The sequence below is a fragment of the Oncorhynchus nerka genome, unplaced genomic scaffold, assembly GCF_034236695.1.
Source record: "Oncorhynchus nerka isolate Pitt River unplaced genomic scaffold, Oner_Uvic_2.0 unplaced_scaffold_2697, whole genome shotgun sequence".
In the NCBI taxonomy this organism is placed as follows: Eukaryota; Metazoa; Chordata; class Actinopteri; order Salmoniformes; family Salmonidae; genus Oncorhynchus; species Oncorhynchus nerka.
The window spans coordinates 18,725-32,403 of record NW_027038603.1 but is presented as its reverse complement, the minus strand read 5'-3'; the positions used below and the strand labels follow the sequence as shown (position 1 = coordinate 32,403).

The window sequence follows — 13,679 nt, the reverse complement described above, 5'->3', positions numbered from 1 at the left end:
ACCCACTGAGTCCAGTTCAGGACAACACTGAGCAGAAGGTATGTTCTGTTAGTTCATGGAACCCACTGAGTCTAGTCCAGGACAACACTGAGCAGAAGGTATGTTCTGTTAGTTCATGGAACCCACTGAGTCCAGTCCAGGACAACACTGAGCAGAAGGTATGTTCTGTTAACCCACTGAGTCCAGTCCAGGACAACACTGAGCAGAAGGTATGTTCTGTTAGTTCATGGAACCCACTGAGTCCAGTCCAGGACAACACTGAGCAGAAGGTATGTTCTGTTAGTTCATGGAACCCACTGAGTCCAGTCCAGGACAACACTGAGCAGAAGGTATGTTCTGTTAGTTCATGGAACCCACTGAGTCCAGTCCAGGACAACACTGAGCAGAAGGTATGTTCTGTTAGTTCATGGAACCCACTGAGTCCAGTCCAGGACAACACTGAGCAGAAGGTATGTTCTGTTAGTTCATGGAACCCACTGAGTCCAGTCCAGGACAACACTGAGCATGGAACCCACTGAGTCCAGTCCAGGACAACACTGAGCAGAAGGTATGTTCTGTTAGTTCATGGAACCCACTGAGTCCAATCCAGGACAACACTGAGCAGAAGGTATGTTCTGTTAGTTCATGGAACCCACTGAGTCCAGTCCAGGACAACACTGAGCAGAAGGTATGTTCTGTTAGTTCATGGAACCCACTGAGTCCAGTCCAGGACAACACTGAGCAGAAGGTACGTTCTGTTAGTTCATGGAACCCACTGAGTCCAGTCCAGGACAACACTGAGCAGAAGGTACGTTCTGTTAGTTCATGGAACCCACTGAGTCCAGTCCAGGACAACACTGAGCAGAAGGTATGTTCTGTTAGTTCATGGAACCCACTGAGTCCAGTCCAGGACAACACTGAGCAGAAGGTACGTTCTGTTAGTTCATGGAACCCACTGAGTCCAGTCCAGGACAACACTGAGCAGAAGGTATGTTCTGTTAGTTCATGGAACCCACTGAGTCCAGTCCAGGACAACACTGAGCATGGAACCCACTGAGTCCAGTCCAGGACAACACTGAGCAGAAGGTATGTTCTGTTAGTTCATGGAACCCACTGAGTCCAGTCCAGGACAACACTGAGCAGAAGGTATGTTCTGTTAGTTCATGGAACCCACTGAGTCCAGTCCAGGACAACACTGAGCAGAAGGTATGTTCTGTTAGTTCATGGAACCCACTGAGTCCAGTCCAGGACAACACTGAGCAGAAGGTATGTTCTGTTAGTTCATGGAACCCACTGAGTCTAGTCCAGGACAACACTGAGCAGAAGGTATGTTCTGTTAGTTCATGGAACCCACTGAGTCTAGTCCAGGACAACACTGAGCAGAAGGTATGTTCTGTTAGTTCATGGAACCCACTGAGTCTAGTAGGAGGCAGAGCAGCTTACAGTATGGTGACCCTCAGAGCTGTGGTGTATTCTATATTCTGTAGGAGGCTGACCCTCAGAGCTGTGGTGTATTCTATATTCTGTAGGAGGCTGACCCTCAGAGCTCTGTGGTGTATTCTATATTCTGTAGGAGGCTGACCCTCAGAGCTGTGGTGTATTCTGTAGGAGGCTGACCCTCAGACCTGTGGTGTATTCTATATCTGTAGGAGGCTGACCCTCAGAGCTGTGGTGTATTCTATATTCTGTAGGAGGCTGACCCTCAGAGCTGTGGTGTATTCTATATTCTGTAGGAGGCTGACCAGAGCTCTGTGGTGTATTCTATATTCTGTAGGAGGCTGACCCTCAGAGCTGTGGTGTATTCTATATTCTGTAGGAGGCTGACCCTCAGAGCTGTGGTGTATTCTATATTCTGTAGGAGGCTGACCTTCAGAGCTCTGTGGTGTATTCTATATTCTGTAGGAGGCTGACCCTCAGAGCTGTGGTGTATTCTGTAGGAGGCTGACCCTCAGACCTGTGGTGTATTCTATATTCTGTAGGAGGCTGACCGCCAGAGCTGTGGTGTATTCTATATTCTGTAGGAGGCTGACCCTCAGAGCTGTGGTGTATTCTGTAGGAGGCTGACCCTCAGAGCTGTGGTGTATTCTATATTCTGTAGGAGGCTGACCCTCAGAGCTGTGGTGTATTCTATATTCTGTAGGAGGCTGACCCTCAGAGCTGTGGTGTATTCTATATTCTGTAGGAGGCTGACCCTCAGACCTGTGGTGTATTCTATATTCTGTAGGAGGCTGACCCTCAGAGCTCTGTGGTGTATTCTATATTCTGTAGGAGGCTGACCCTCAGAGCTGTGGTGTATTCTGTAGGAGGCTGACCCTCAGAGCTCTGTGGTGTATTCTATATTCTGTAGGAGGCTGACCCTCAGAGCTGTGGTGTATTCTGTAGGAGGCTGACCCTCAGAGCTGTGGTGTATTCTATATTCTGTAGGAGGCTGACCCTCAGAGCTGTGGTGTATTCTATATTCTGTAGGAGGCTGACCCTCAGAGCTGTGGTGTATTCTATATTCTGTAGGAGGCTGACCCTCAGAGCTGTGGTGTATTCTATATTCTGTAGGAGGCTGACCCTCAGACCTGTGGTGTATTCTATATTCTGTAGGAGGCTGACCCTCAGAGCTGTGGTGTATTCAGAGCTGACCTCAGACCTGTGTGTATTCTATATTCTGTAGGAGGCTGACCCTCAGAGCTGTGGTGTATTCTGTTCTGTAGGAGGCTGACCCTCAGAGCTGTGGTGTATTCTATATTCTGTAGGAGGCTGACCCTCAGACCTGTGGTGTATTCTATATTCTGTAGGAGGCTGACCCTCAGAGCTGTGGTGTATTCTGTAGGAGGCTGACCCTCAGACCTGTGGTGTATTCTATATTCTGTAGGAGGCTGACCGCCAGAGCTGTGGTGTATTCTATATTCTGTAGGAGGCTGACCCTCAGAGCTCTGTGGTGTATTCTATATTCTGTAGGAGGCTGACCCTCAGAGCTGTGGTGTATTCTGTAGGAGGCTGACCCTCAGAGCTGTGGTGTATTCTATATTCTGTAGGAGGCTGACCCTCAGACCTGTGGTGTATTCTATATTCTGTAGGAGGCTGACCCTCAGAGCTGTGGTGTATTCTATATTCTGTAGGAGGCTGACCGTCAGAGCTGTGTGTCCAGTGTGGTCTACCAGGCTGACCAGGCCTGCAGACGCCTGGTCTCACAGGCCATGCAGGAGGCCAGAGGTCAGTATTCATCCTTACTGTGATCCTTAAAGCCCCCACACACACACACACACACACACACACTGATAGAGTTTGCCGGCTGAGAGTACTTAGCGACTCTGAACGGAATGCCAGGCGTAATGTGCAAGCTGAAAATGTTGTCAGCCGTACGTCCACCGGGTAGTCGGTCCCTAAAACCCGTGCCGAACTAACGTCAAACGAAGTGCATATGAACAGCACGTGGACATTTTGGGGTGTTTACTCTCCCTTTTAAAAGGTAGACTCAGTGAGATGACGTTGCCCGCACGAAATAAACACAATATCCGGTCCATTTCCACAACAACTAAAATAGGTGCTGAAGCACGAGACGACTAAACTTCTCTGTTTTTGGGAACCCGTAGCAGCGTGAAGCTCCCCTCGTAACACGTGTCAGATACTTCGACTGTGTGAGAACATGGCAGTAACGTCTTGCCTCGCGCTCATCTCAAAATCTTGTTTAAACATCATCTGGCTGAGTCTAACTTAAAAATAAAAATATATAATCAAGAGTTAATAGGCAAGGCATGTAGTAGCCTAGTGGTTAGAGCGTTGGACTAGTAACCGGAAGGTTGCGAGTTCAAACCCCGGGAGTTGACAAGGTACAAATCTGTCGTTCTTCCCTGAACAAGGCAGTTAACCCACTGTTCCTAGGCTGTCATTGAAAATAAGAATTTGTTCTAACTGACTTGCCTGGTTAAATAAAGGTAAAATAAAAACAGAGAGAATGAATGATTGTGTGTTTATATTTTAGGTTTCTAAGTAGAATGTTTCTTGACTCACTACCTCCCTTCCTTCTTTATACTCTCACCAGTAAATCACAACTCTTCGTCCTCTATGTTCAGAACATCAACTTCCCCAGAGAGGATGAGGTCTCTGGCAGCCGACTTCAATGAATCCAAAACCACATTCCTCCAGGACCTGCGGAGACAAGTTCTCCACGGCCTTCCCAACCCAGGAGAGGGCGGAGGTGCCCAGGGAGAGGGCGGGAGGTGCCCAGGAGAGGGCGGGAGGTGCCCAGGAGAGGGCGGAGGTGGAGCGGGTTGTGAACAGAGCCGTGGACGTCTTCAACAAAGAGAAACAGGAAATCATTGCAAGATACCTTCCTCCTTATGACAGAATAAAATGACACCGGTAATGAGGGATGGATGATCGCCATTATGTAACTTTCATTGATTCTATGTAAATAGTCATACATGTTGACGTTAGTAATTACATTTATATATTCTTCTGACAAAATGTCCAACCTGTCAGGTGCATATACAGGTTCCACCTTGCTAGGTTCCACCCTAACAGGGTGGAAATGTGGAGGCTAACTTAGCCGTAGCACTGGGTGGAACCTAGCAAGGTGGAAATGTGGAGGCTAACTTAGCCGTAGCACTGGGTGGAACCTAACAGGGTGGAAATGTGGAGGCTAACTTAGCCGTAGCACTGGGTGGAACCTAGCAAGGTGGAACCTAACAGGGTGGAAATGTGGAGGCTAACTTAGCCGTAGCACTGGGTGGAACCTAGCAAGGTGGAACCTAGCAGGGTGGAAATGTGAGGCTAACTTAGCCGAGCACTGGGTGAACCTAGCAAGGTGGAACCTAGCAGGGTGGAAATGTGGAGGCTAACTAGCCAGAGACTGGGTGGAACCTAGCAAGGTGGAACCTAGCAAGGTGGAAATGTGGAGGCTAACTTAGCCGTAGCACTGGGTGGAACCTAGCAAGGTGGAAATGTGGAGGCTAACTTAGCCGTAGCACTGGGTGGAACCTAGCAAGGTGGAAATGTGGAGGCTAACTTAGCCGTAGCATTGGGTGGAACCTAGCAAGGTGGAACCTAACAGGGTGGAAATGTGGAGGCTAACTTAGCCGTAGCACTGGGTGGAACCTAGCAAGGTGGAAATGTGGAGGCTAACTTAGCCGTAGCATTGGGCATTGTTGCTTCCTGCAACACTAACTCAAAAAAGTTCTGGGACACTGTAAAGTCCATGGAGAATAAGAACACCTCCTCCCAGCTGCCCACTGCACTGAAGATAGGAAACACTGTCACCACTGATAAATCCACCATAATTGAGAATTTCAATAAGCATTTTTCTACGGCTGGCCATGCTTTCCACCTGGCAACTCCTACCCCGGTCAACAGCACTGCACCCCCAACAGCAACTCGCCCAAGCCTTCCCCATTTCTCCTTCTCCCAAATTCATTCAGCTGAAGTTCTGAAAGAGCTGAAAAATCTGGACCCCTACAAATCAGCCGGGCTAGACAATCTGGACCCTTTCTTTCTAAAAATTATCTGCCTAAATTGTTGCCACCCCTATTACTAGCCTGTTCAACCTCTCTTTCGTGTCATCTGAGATTCCCAAAGATTGGAAAGAGCTGGTCATCCCCTCTTCAAAGGGGGACACTCTTGACCCAAACTGTTACAGACCTATATCTATCCTACCATGCCTTTCTAAGGTCTTCGAAAGCCAAGTCAACAAACAGATTACCGACCATTTCGAATCTCACCATACCTTCTCTGCTATGCAATCTGGTTTCAGAGCTGGTCATGGGTGCACCTCAGCCACGCTCAAGGTCCTAAACGATATCTTAACCGCCATCGATAAGAAACATTACTGTGCAGCCGTATTCATTGATCTGGCCAAGGCTTTCGACTCTGTCAACCACCGCATCCTCATCGGCAGACTCGACAGCCTTGGTTTCTCAAATGATTGCCTCGCCTGGTTCACCAACTACTTCTCTGATAGAGTTCAGTGTGTCAAATCGGAGGGTCTGCTGTCCGGACCTCTGGCAGTCTCTATGGGGGTGCCACAGGGTTCAATTCTTGGACCGACTTCTTCTCTGTATACATCAATGAGGTCGCTCTTGCTGCTGGTGAGTCTCTGATCCACCTCTACGCAGACGACACCATTCTGTATACTTCCGGCCCTTCTTTGGACACTGTGTTAACAACCCTCCAGGCAAGCTTCAATGCCATACAACTCTCCTTCCGTGGCCTCCAATTGCTCTTAAATACAAGTAAAACTAAATGCATGCTCTTCAACCGATCGCTACCTGCACCTACCCGCCTGTCCAACATCACTACTCTGGACGGCTCTGACTTAGAATACGTGGACAACTACAAATACTTAGGTATCTGGTTAGACTGTAAACTCTCCTTCCAGACTCATATCAAACATCTCCAATCCAAAGTTAAATCTAGAATTGGCTTCCTATTTCGCAACAAAGCATCCTTCACTCATGCTGCCAAACATACCCTTGTAAAATTGACCATCCTACCAACTTCCTCGACTTTGGCGATGTCATTTACAAAATAGCCTCCAATACCCTACTCAACAAATTGATGCAGTCTATCACAGTGCAATCCGTTTTGTCACCAAAGCCCCATATACTACCCACCATTGCGACCTGTACGCTCTCGTTGGCTGGCCCTCGCTTCATACTCGTCGCCAAACCCACTGGCTCCATGTCATCTACAAGACCCTGCTAGGTAAAGTCCCCCCTTATCTCAGCTCGCTGGTCACCATAGCATCTCCCACCTGTAGCACACGCTCCAGCAGGTATATCTCTCTAGTCACCCCCAAAACCACCCTTTCTTTGGCCGCCTTCCTTCCAGTTCTCTGCTGCCAATGACTGGAACGAACTACAAAATCTCTTAAATTGGAAACACTTATCTCCCTCACTAGCTTTAAGCACCAACTGTCAGAGCATCTTACAGATTACTGCACCTGTACATAGCCCACCTATAATTTAGCCCAAACAACTACCTCTTTCCCAACTGTATTTAATTCATTTATTTATTTTGCTCCTTTGCACCCCATTATTTTTATTTCTACTTTGCACATTCTTCCATTGCAAAACTACCATTCCAGTGTTTTACTTGCTATATTGTATTTACTTTGCCACCATGGCCTTTTTTGCCTTTACCTCCCTTCTCACCTAATTTGCTCACATTGTATATAGACTTGTTTATACTGTATTATTGACTGTATGTTTGTTTTACTCCATGTGTGACTCTGTGTCGTTGTATCTGTCGAACTGCTTTGCTTTATCTTGGCCAGGTCGCAATTGTAAATGAGAACTTGTTCTCAACTTGCTTACCTGGTTAAATAAAGGTGAAATAAAAATAAAATAAAATAAAATATGTTTTTATAGAGGGCTGTTTGACAACATGTAGGTCAATGTCCATGTATATGGTTGTATAGAGGGCTGTTTGACAACATGTAGGTCAATGTCCATGTATATGGTTTTCTAGAGGGCTGTTTGACAACATGTAGGTCAATGTCCATGTATATGGTTTTATAGAGGGCTGTTTGACAACATGTAGGTCAATGTCCATGTATATGGTTGTATAGAGGGCTGTTTGACAACATGTAGTAAGTACAATGTCCATGTATATGGTTTTATAGAGGGCTGTTTGACAACATGTAGGTCAATGTCCATGTATATGGTTTTATAGAGGGCTGTTTGACAACATGTAGGTCAATGTCCATGTATATGGTTTTATAGAGGGCTGTTTGACAACATGTAGGTCAATGTCCATGTATATGGTTTTATAGAGGGCTGTTTGACAACATGTAGGTCAATGTCCATGTATATGGTTTTATAGAGGGCTGTTTGACAACATGTAGTAAGTACAATGTCCATGTATATGGTTTTATAGAGGGCTGTTTGACAACATGTAGTAAGTACAATGTCCATGTATATGGTTTTATAGAGGGCTGTTTGACAACATGTAGGTCAATGTCCATGTATATGGTTTTATAGAGGGCTGTTTGACAACATGTAGGTCAATGTCCATGTATATGGTTTTATAGAGGGCTGTTTGACAACATATAGGTCAATGTCCATGTATATGGTTTTATAGAGGGTTGACAACATGTAGTAAGTACAATGTCCATGTATATGGTTTTTGCATGATGGTCTCAAGTTAGACGAAGGGAGGGAGGCCTCCTTAACGCGCAACCAGATAAATCATCTTCAGCACCAGCGAATATTCACTTATTTCATTATTTCTGTTTTGTTGAAATATAAACTATAGAAGAGTCCCTGTCAATTTGAATATTTTACTTCCTGGAAAGGCAACCTTCCCGCAGGAAACATGTCACACAACTATACCATGTCATAAAATAGTCTCTACGTGACCTCTATAGCCCTCTCTACGTGACCTCTATACCCCTCTCTACGTGACCTCTATAGCCCTCTCTACGTGACCTCTATAGCCCTCTCTACGTGACCTCTATACCCCTCTCTCGTGACCTCTATACCCTCCCTCGTGACCTCTACTCCCTCTCTACGACTCTATACCCGTCTCTACGTGACCTCTATACCCTCCCTGCGTGACCTCTATACCCTCTCTACGTGACCTCTATACCCGTCTCTACGTGACCTCTATACCCCTCCCTGCGTGACCTCTATACCCCTCTACGTGACCCTATACCCCTCTCTACGTGACCTCTATACCCCTCTCTCTACGTGACCTCTATACCCCTCTATGTGACCTCTATACCCGTCTCTACGTGACCTCTATACCCCTCTCTACGTGACCTCTATACCCCCTCTCTACGTGACCTCTATACCCCTCTCTACGTGACCTCTATACCCCTCTCTACGTGACCTCTATACCCCTCTCTACGTGACCTCTATACCCCTCTCTACGTGACCTCTATACCCCTCTCTACGTGACCTCTATACCCTCTCTACGTGACCTCTATACCCCTCTCTACGTGACCTCTATACCCCTCTACGTGACTCTATACCCCTCTCTACGTGACCTCTATACCCCTCTCTACGTGACCTCTATACCCCTCTCTACGTGACCTCTATACCCTCTCTCGTGACCTCTATACCCCCTCCCTGCGTGACCTCTATACCCCTCTCCTCTACGTGACCTCTATACCCCCTCTCTACGTGACCTCTATACCTCCTACCCCTCTCTCCCTGCTGACCTCTACGTGACCTCTATACCCCTCTCTAGGTGACCCTCTATACCCCCTCTCTGGCGTGACTCCTGCCCCCTCTCTAGGTGACCTCTATACCCCTCTCTAGTGACCTCCCTAGGTGACCCCCCTCTCTACGTGACCTCTATACCCCTCTCTAGGTGACCTCTATACCCCTCTCTACGTGACCTCTATACCCCTCTCTACGTGACCTCTATACCCCTCTCACGTGACCTCTATACCCCTCTCTACGTGACCTCTATACCCCTCTCTACGTGACTCTATACCCCTCTCTCTAGGTGACCTCTATAGCCCTCTCTACGTGACCTCTATACCCCTCTCTACGTGACCTCTATACCCGTCTCTACGTGACCTCTATACCCCTCTCTACGTGACCTCTCCCCGTACGTGACTCTATACCCTCTCTACGTGACCTCTATACCCCTCTCTACGTGACCTCTATACCCCTCCTCTGACCTCTATACGTGACCTCTATACCCCTCTCTAGGTGACCTCTATACCCCTCTCTGCGTGACCTCTATAGCCCTCTCTACGTGACCTCTATACCCCTCTCTACGTGACCTCTATACCCCTCTCTACGTGACCTCTATACCTCCCTCTCTACGTGACCCTATACTCTCCTCGTGACCTCTATACCCCTCTCTACGTGACCTCTATACCCCTCTACTCTACGTGACCTCTATACCCCTCTCTCACTGACCTCTATACCCTCTCTGGTGACCTCTATAGCCCTCTCTACGTGACCCCTCTCTACGTGACCTCTATACCCCTCTCTGGTGACCTCTATACCCCTCTCTACGTGACCTCTATACCCCTCTCTACGTGACCTCTATACCCCTCTCTACGTGACCTCTATACCCCTCTCTACGTGACCTCTATACCTCCTATACCCCTCTCTACGTGACCTCTATACCCTCTCTACGTGACCTCTATACCCTCTCTCACGTGACCTCTATACCCCTCTCTGCGTGACCTCTATACCCCTCTCTACGTGACCTCTATACCCTCTCTCGTGACCTCTATACCCTCTCTACGTGACCTCTATACCCCTCTCTACGTGACCTCTATACCCCTCTCTCGTGACCTCTATACCCTCTCTACGTGACCTCTATACCCCTCTCTAGTGACCTCTATACCCCTCTACGTGACCTCTATACCCCTCTACGTGACCTCTATACCCCTCTCTACGTGACCTCTATACCCCTCTCTACGTGACCTCTATACCCTCTCTCGTGACCTCCTATACCCCTCTCTACGTGACCTCTATACCCCTCTCTACGTGACCTCTATACCCCTCTCTACGTGACCTCTATACCCCTCCCCTCCGTGACCTCTATACCCCTCTCTACGTGACCTCTATACCCCTCTCACGTGACCTCTATAGCCCTGACCTCTATACCCCTCTCTACGTGACCTCTATACCCCTCTACGTGACCTCTATAGCCCTCTCTACGTGACCTCTATAGCCCCTCTACGTGACCTCTATACCCCTCTCTGCGTGACCTCTATACCCCTCCCTGCGTGACCTCTATACCCTCTCTACGTGACCTCTATACCCCTCTCTAGGTGACCTCTATACCCTCTCTCGTGACCTCTATACCCCTCCCTAGGTGACCTCTATACCCCTCTCTACGTGACCTCTATACCCCTCTCTAGGTGACCTCTATACCCCTCTCTACGTGACCCTATACCCCTCTCTACGTGACCTCTATACCCCTCTCTAGGTGACCTCTATACCCCTCTCTAGGTGACCTCTATACCCCTCTCTACGTGACCTCTATACCCCTCTCTAGGTGACCTCTATACCCCTCTCTAGGTGACCTCTATACCCCTCTCTACGTGACCTCTATACCCCTCTCTCTAGGTGACCTCTATACCCCTCTCTACGTGACCTCTATACCCCTCTCTACGTGACCTCTATACCCCTCTCTACGTGACCTCTATACCCCTCTCTAGGTGACCTCTATACCCTCTCTACGTGACCTCTATACCCTCTCTACGTGACCTCTATACCCCTCTCTACGTGACCTCTATACCCGTCTCTACGTGACCTCTATACCCTCTCTACGTGACCTCTATACTCCTCTCTACGTGACCTCTATACCCCTCTCTACGTGACCTCTATACCCTCTCTACGTGACCTCTATACCCCTCTCTACGTGACCTCTATACCCCTCTCTACGTGACCTCTATACCCCTCTCTACGTGACCTCTATACCCCTCTCTACGTGACCTCTATACCCCTCTCTACGTGACCTCTATACCCCTCTCTACGTGACCCTATACCCCTCTCTCTACGTGACCTCTATACCCCTCTCTACGTGACCTCTATAGCCCCTCTCTACGTGACCTCTATAGCCCTCTCTCGTGACCTCTATACCCCTCTCTAGGTGACCTCTATACCCCTCTCTACGTGACCTCTATACCCTCTCTACGTGACCTCTATACCCCTCTCTACGTGACCTCTATACCCTCTCTACGTGACCTCTATACCCCTCTCCTGCGTGACCTCTATACCCCTCTCTACGTGACCTCTATACCCCTCTACGTGACCTCTATACCCCTCTCTAGGTGACCTCTATACCCCTCTCTACGTGACCTCTATACCCCTCTCTACGTGACCTCTATACCCCTCTCTACCTCTATACCCTGTGACCTCTATACCCCTCTCTACGTGACCTCTATACCCCTCTCTACGTGACCTCTATACCCTCTCTATGACCTCTATACCCCCTCTAACCTCTATACCCCTCTCTACGTGACCTCTATACCCCTCTCTCACGTGACCTCTATGACCTCTCTACGTGACCCTATACCCCTCCTATGACCCTATACCCCTCTCTACGTGACCTCTATACCCCTCTCTAGGTGACCTCTATACCCCTCTCTATACCCTACGTGACCTCTATACCCCTCTCTACGTGACCTCTATACCCCTCTACGTGACCTCTATACCCTCTCTACGTGACCTCTATACCCCTCTCTCACGTGACCTCTATACCCCTCTCTACGTGACCTCTATACCCCTCTCTACGTGACCTCTATACCCCCTCTCTACGTGACCTCTATACCCCTCTCTACGTGACCTCTATACCCCTCTCTACGTGACCTCTATACCCCTCTCTACGTGACCTCTATAGCCCCTCTCCTACGTGACCTCTATACCCCTCTCTGCGTGACCTCTATACCCCTCTCTGCGTGACCTCTATACCCTCTCTCTCGTGACCTCTATACCCCTCTCTAGGTGACCTCTATACCCCTCTCTCGTGACCTCTATACCCCTCCCTGCGTGACCTCTAATACCCTCTCTACGTGACCTCTATACCCCTCTCTAGGTGACCCTATACCCCTCTCTACGTGACCTCTATAGCCCTCTACGTGACCTCCCCTCTCTAGGTGACCTCTATACCCCTCTCTAGGTGACCTCTATACCCCTCTCTACGTGACCTCTATACCCCTCTCTAGGTGACCTCTATACCCCTCTCTAGGTGACCTCTATACCCCTCTCTACGTGACCTCTATACCCCTCTCTAGGTGACCTCTATACCCCTCTCTACGTGACCTCTATACCCCTCTCTACGTGACCTCTATACCCCTCTCTACGTGACCTCTATACCCCTCTCTCTACGTGACCTCTATACCCCTCTCTAGGTGACCTCTATACCCCTCTCTAGGTGACCTCTATACCCCTCTCTACGTGACCTCTATACCCCTCTCTACGTGACCTCTATACCCGTCTCTACGTGACCTCTATACCCCTCTCTACGTGACCTCTATACTCCTCTCTACGTGACCTCTATACCCCTCTCTACGTGACCTCTATACCCGTCTCTACGTGACCTCTATACCCCTCTCTACGTGACCTCTATACCCCTCTCTACGTGACCTCTATACCCCTCTCTAGGTGACCTCTATACCCCTCTCTACGTGACCTCTATAGCCCTCTCTACGTGACCTCTATACCCCTCTCTACGTGACCTCTATACCCCTCTCTAGGTGACCTCTATACCCCTCTCTACGTGACCTCTATACCCCTCTCTGCGTGACCTCTATAGCCCTCTCTACGTGACCTCTATACCCCTCTCTAGGTGACCTCTATACCCCTCTCTACGTGACCTCTATACCCCTCTCTACGTGACCTCTATACCCCTCTCTACGTGACCTCTATAGCCCTCTCTACGTGACCTCTATACCCCTCTCTGCGTGACCTCTATACCCCTCTCTACGTGACCTCTATAGCCCTCTCTACGTGACCTCTATACCCCTCTCTACGTGACCTCTATACCCCTCTCTACGTGACCTCTATACCCCTCTCTACGTGACCTCTATACCCCTCTCTACGTGACCTCTATAGCCCTCTCTACGTGACCTCTATACCCCTCTCTGCGTGACCTCTATAGCCCTCTCTACGTGACCTCTATAGCCCTCTCTACGTGACCTCTATACCCCTCTCTGCGTGACCTCTATACCCCTCCCTGCGTGACCTCTATAGCCCTCTCTACGTGACCTCTATACCCCTCTCTGGGTGACCTCTATACCC

At 48.9% G+C, this 13,679-nt stretch overlaps 1 long non-coding RNA gene across 1 annotated transcript; it reads left to right on the top strand.

Annotated features, from left to right (window-relative positions):
* Window positions 1-230: 230 nt before the first annotated feature.
* Window positions 231-4,099, top strand: LOC135567037 (uncharacterized). The gene is made up of 3 exons (XR_010462244.1): window positions 231-1,245; window positions 3,090-3,183; window positions 4,044-4,099. It is a non-coding gene; the product is annotated as an uncharacterized LOC135567037 (long non-coding RNA).
* The last annotated feature ends 9,580 nt before the right edge of the window (window positions 4,100-13,679 follow it).